We start from the raw sequence: 6,223 nt of genomic DNA on the forward strand, positions 1-6,223 counted from the left end.
ATCATATACTCTTAATTTATGGTTTAAGCCAAGTATGTGATTACTTTTACAACTTGAAGTAATAACATGATTTCATTACTAAAATCACCAATTAAGGTTTAATTAAATGAAAAATATCATTCAATCATGTGGGGATTAATTACAATAACAATTACATGTAAATATGGTATAGAATCAAAATTTATGGGAATTCATGATTAAAATCTCAATAACTTGAAAAAATCAAAACTTTGAATTTGAAATTGGGTTCTTGGACTCCATGGGTGGAAATTACCCATTGATGAACATTTAACATACATCAATTGAAGAATCCTTGAAAGTCCTTGGTTAATTTTAAAGGGAATTGGTCTTGAAAGGTGAAGCTTTAGGGTTTTCTTCGAGAGAAATTTTGGTGAATAATGAGCCTATTAGTCTTAAAATAGGTTAAATCTTTTGTTTTTCATAATTTAGGGCTTGGTAAAAGACTAAAATACCCTTAGAAAATTAAAACTCAAAATTGGATTCTCGATTTTTTACCTTGGCACGACGCGGTGCTGTTGCATTGTGTCACTGGAAAACAGACAATCCTAATTTTCCACTCCGTCATGATGAGGCGTTATTGTGTTGCACAACTGGAAACAGACAAGTGTGAATTTGCACTTCAACACGATACGATACCTATTCCACCGTGATTCCTAGCGCTATTCTGGTAAATCGCAATGAGCTACTAGAAAGAGATGAGTGTGATTTTAGGGATCACCGCGACGCGGCATGATCATGGTTAGCTACTTCCTCTAACTAAAAGTACCATAAATTCTCACCTGGGTATCTAATTAAGGAAAAATTGGTATCATTCGAAAGATAATTCAATAATCTACCTGTTGGTGGGTCATGAGCTAAAAAATTCTTAGTAAAACTAAATATATACTCATTTGAAGTTGACTATCACAACATTCTTCTTAAGGACTCAATCGTTAAGGGATATTTTGATTCATCTAATATCTAGAACATAATTGAGGCCTTAATATACATCAAAATATCTCATAAAACTACCAAAACACTATAATTTATTTCTCATGAGCTTGAATCTTGGTTCTAATATAGATTTGGAATCTTGGGGTATTACAAGCGCTAACTATTTACTTGTTGTGATCATGTGGATAGGTGTAATGCCCCGAGTCTATACCCAGGATGCTACATGGTGCTTATGACCCAAAGGACCAAAACCTAACCCATGACTGATATATGTTATAAGCATTAAAATATGATACTGTAATAAATGCAGAATAATAGGCTGAAATGCCATAAAGTTCAAAATCTATGAATACTGATAAAGTGTATCAACTGAAATAACAATATATCAAAATGAATACTATCTAAACTCTAGTCTAAAATGCCTCTAACTAAACTATCTGAAAATGTAGTTGAAGGGAAAATTCCCCAACTAACTCCATCTACTGAAATACCGAGTTTACTTAAATAATGAAATAAAAGAATATCCTCGATAGATAAGGACTCACTACTAAATTTGATATGTTCGCTGAATCTGAATCTGCCTATGCGCAGTTGGGAATTTGAGCATCTAAACCTAGATATAAGACATCATAACGCAAAGAAAAAGCATGTGTGAATACGTGGAATGTACTAGTATGCTAGATAAGGTAAGGCTGAATGCAGGGGTTCATATGCATGACCAATAACTGACTGAATGATATAGAGTAACTAAAAATAAGTGTACATGGATAATATGAAATACTATAAATACTAAGCATGCAATACTATGCATATATATACTGTAACTGAGTTTTTCTAAAGCTAACTACTGAATTCTAATGATGAGAAACTGATAATATGAAGTTATTAGTAACTGAATTTTTGATACTGATTGACTGTATCTGACAATCCTAATTCTGTAGAACTAAACTGAGTTCTATTTTGAAAACTGAGACTGAAAATGTGGGAGGTAATCATCTAATTGACATGCCCCAAATAAGATAAGATAACTGAGTTGGGGTCTAATTTGTAACCGTAAATGGAAGAGTGTCAGTACCGGTCCATAAGTAAAGACAAACTGAGAGTTACCCTCATTTGGCAGGTATTCTAATGAGAATGGTGGAACCCTCATCTGGCAGGTTAAAAAACCTCATCTACCCGCAACTGGAAGGTTGATGTCTTAACATACTCGAGCTACGTAGTTCTGGAATGCAAAGATTGCTTCTAAGGGTCACACCCTCTACTGGTAGGTGAGACCCCATCCTTAGGTTCACTCGGTGTTGAATCCTAATCCAATTTGAAATATACTAAACTGATAATACTAAATTGGACTAGACTGATACTAAGTTTACTGAGTTTTCCTGAGTTTTGAAACAGCAGAGTTCTACGGTTTTGTAACTAACTAAGAGTACTACTGATCGTGACATGACTGATACTATTTTGTAGCTGACATTGGTTCTAGTTAAAAAACAAAATTTTTGGGTATTAAATACCTCCAGGACTCGATAGCATTAAAAGTAAAGCATAGCATAATCTTGAAAACATAATAATGGCTACTTGATCACAATCCACTCAGTAAGACATATTTGCAAACACTTGTAATACATTTTCTCATAAATGAATGGAGAATACATGCTATTATGTTATAATGGCATTATTTCATTCACCTAGGCATTTTATCAAACACATGGGGAGCATGCTTAGATCGTAAAACAATCAACACACATAGTTATCATGGCTACATCAATCAACTTACAAATTGAAGGGTTTATCTTGAAGATTTTGTAATTCAACACATGCAATGATTCAATTTATAAAATTTTGTAATTTAATCATGAACTAAAACCCAACAATAACATGAACATGAATTCAATTCAATTCAAGCATGGAAATTCATAATTCAACAATCTTGTAGTTTGAAAATGGATTTGTGGACTCTATGGGTAAAAGGGGCCAATAGATGAACACCTAACATACCTTGGAATGATAATTCTTGAAGTTCTTGAAGAAAATTCTTAGGCTTGTTCTTGATTTCTTGAAGCTAGGGTTTGTTTCCTTAAGAGAGAATGCTTTTATTTGGAGAAAAATTGAATAATGAATGACTTAAATGTTTTTAGGGCTTCAATCTCACACCTGAATGGAATAAAATCATGGAAAAATACCAATTTAACCCTGGATGAAGATTTTAATTTCCATTAAAATTTTCCAAAATGGTCACCTGGCGTGACGCGAAGGTATTACACCATGTCTCTGGAAATTTCCAACTGGGATCTAATCGGTGGCGCGATGCGGTGGTATCGCATTGCCAATTAGGATGAGACCTAGAAGATTACCGCAATGCAGTGACATCACATAGGAATACTGAAATTAGACAATTATGAAAATGACTGGTGGCGTGATGTAGTGGTATCACGAAGTTTCACTGGAAATTTCAAAATGCCATTTGGCTTGGCTCCACGACGTGCCGGAGTGCTAGTTGGTACACCATTTTACAAAAATAACTATAAATCTTCACCTGAGTATCAAATTTGGACGAATTTTATATTATTGTAAAGCTAATTAAAGTTCCTATGCAATGGCAAGATCTAAAATGAAAATTACTGAGTATTTCAAAAATTTTATATTGGGTAACCCAAGGACTGAGAGTTAAAGTTAGCCAGGGAAATACGGGGTATTACAATATCTCCCCTTTGGGAACATTCGTCCTCAAATGAGACTGATTAAACTAAGAAATAATGATAGACTGAGGTAACATACTGAACATGCATACTAAAACATGACTACATGACTAGACCACTGATAAGCTGAGTTCTCACACTAAACATGTATATCTGATGCACAGAAAGCATGATGAAAGCTACTGATAAGATGAATATTCATACTGAACATGCATATCTGATGTATGAGTACATGTCTGAAATTATTCATTAATGCATGAATGAATTTGCAACGGTAAACAATCCCGAATTTATAATTATATCTGCACATGGAACCAAGTAGATCTAAGGAAGACTGTTACCTTAACCTGAGTCGGAGTTTTCGAAGAAGAGGTAAGGATACTTAGTTTGCATATTTTCTTCTGTTTCCCAACTAGCTTCCTCAACGAACTGATTCCGCCAAAGAACTTTGACTAAGGAAATTTCTTTGTTCCTCAGTCTGCAAATCTAATATTTGAGGATCTAAACTGGAACCTCTTCATAAGAGAAATTATTCTGAATATTTATGTCCTGTAAAGGGACTATTACTGTTGGGTCACAATGCATTTCTTTAGAAAAGAGACGTGGAATACAGGGTATACTGAATCTATATCTGAAGGCAACTCGAGCTCATAAGCTACCTTTCCAAAGAGATTGAGAATTTTGTAAGGACAAACATATTGGGGACTGAGCTTTCCCTTCTTTTCAAACATCTTTACTCCTTTAATTGGAGAGAATTTCAGGAATACAAAATCACCAATCTCAAACTCGAGATTCTTTCTCCTCACATCTATATAAGATTTCTATCATCTCTGGGTAGCCATAAGTCTTTCTCTGATTAACTGAACCTTCTCTAAGGCATTAAACACTAAGTCAGGCCCTACTACTATGGACTTACCTACTTTGAACCAACCGATTAAAGATCTGCATCTCCTACCATAGAGAGCCTCAAACTGAGCAATCTAAATCCTGGAATGATAGTTTTTATTGTATGAAAATTTGATCAAAGGTAAGTGGTCATCCCAAATTCCCTTAAAATCAACAACGCATGGTCTCAGCATATCTTTTAGAGTCTGAATTGTCCTTTCTACTTGACAATCTATCTGAGGGTGGAAGGTTGTAGTGAGATGAACTTACATACCAAGACCATTTTGGAATACTTTCCAGAAATGAGATGTAAACTGAGTACCTCTATCTGAGATGATGGATACTGAGACTATATGTAACCTGACAAAGTCTATGATATAGAGTTTGGCATAATCCTTAATTGAATAGGAAGTATGAACTAGCAAAAAATGAGCCTATTTGGTCATCTTGTCTACGATAACCCATATAGAATAATGCTGATGATGAGTATGAGGAAAACCCATTGCAAAGTCTATGTTAACTTCTTCCCATTTCTATGTGGGAATACTGAACTCCTACATGGACCCACAAGGCTTCTGGTGCTCAATCTTAACTTTTTGACATATAGAGCATTTAGCTATAAATTCTGCAACATCTTTATTGATCCCACTCCACCAATAGATCTCCTATAAATTATGGTACATCTTAGTGGCCCCTGGATAAATCAAGTAACGCGCACCATGCGCTTCTGCAAGAATTTGTTGCCTTAAGTTATCTACACCTGGCACACATAGCTAATCCTGGCAACGCAAAACACCATCTCCTCCTTGGGATAAAACCTCCACTTTCTGATCCCTGACTAACTCTTTTAGCTCAACAAGACTTGGATCTCTATCATATTTTTCCTTCACCTCAGAAACTAGAGAGGATTTGGAAATATTCTACATGCATACATTACCTTCTGCTGAATCGATTAAGTGGATACCTAGTCGGGCAAGCTAATGAACTTCCTGAACAAAGTTTTTCTTATGATCATCAACATGGGAAACACTACCTATATAAAATCTACTGAGAGCATCAACCACTATATTGGCCTTTCCCGGATGATATAGAACACTCATGCCATAATTTTTCAATAACTCTAACCAACTTCTTTGACACAAATTTAAATATTTTGGAGAAAAGACATACTTCAAGTTCTTGTGATCTGTGAACACATCTACATGCACCCCATATAAATAGTGCCTCTAAATCTTTAAGGTAAACACTACAACTGCTAACTCAAAATCATGAGTCGGGTAATTATTCCCATGGGGCTTAAGCTCTCTGGAGGCATAGGCTATGACCTTACCTCTCTGTATAAAAACACAACCCAAACCTACTCTAGATGAATCACAGTACACAACAAACCCATTTGAACCATCTAGTAGAAACAAAACTGAGGCTGAGGTAAGTCGAGTCTTCAACTCCTGAAAACTCTTCTCATAGGAATTTGACCATTGAAACTTGACTTTTTTCTAAGTCAATCTGGACATAGGGGATGCAATAAAAGAAAACACTTCAACGAACCAACGGTAATAGCTAGCAAACCCAAGAAACTCCTGATATCTAAGGGAGAGATAGTTTTAGGACAGTTTCTCACCGCCTCTATCTTTTGAGGATCAACTCTAACACCATCACCAGAGACAATATGACCAAGTAAAGCTACT

The sequence above is a fragment of the Capsicum annuum genome, chromosome 6 (genome assembly GCF_002878395.1).
Source record: "Capsicum annuum cultivar UCD-10X-F1 chromosome 6, UCD10Xv1.1, whole genome shotgun sequence".
NCBI classification, from domain to species: domain Eukaryota; kingdom Viridiplantae; phylum Streptophyta; class Magnoliopsida; order Solanales; family Solanaceae; genus Capsicum; species Capsicum annuum.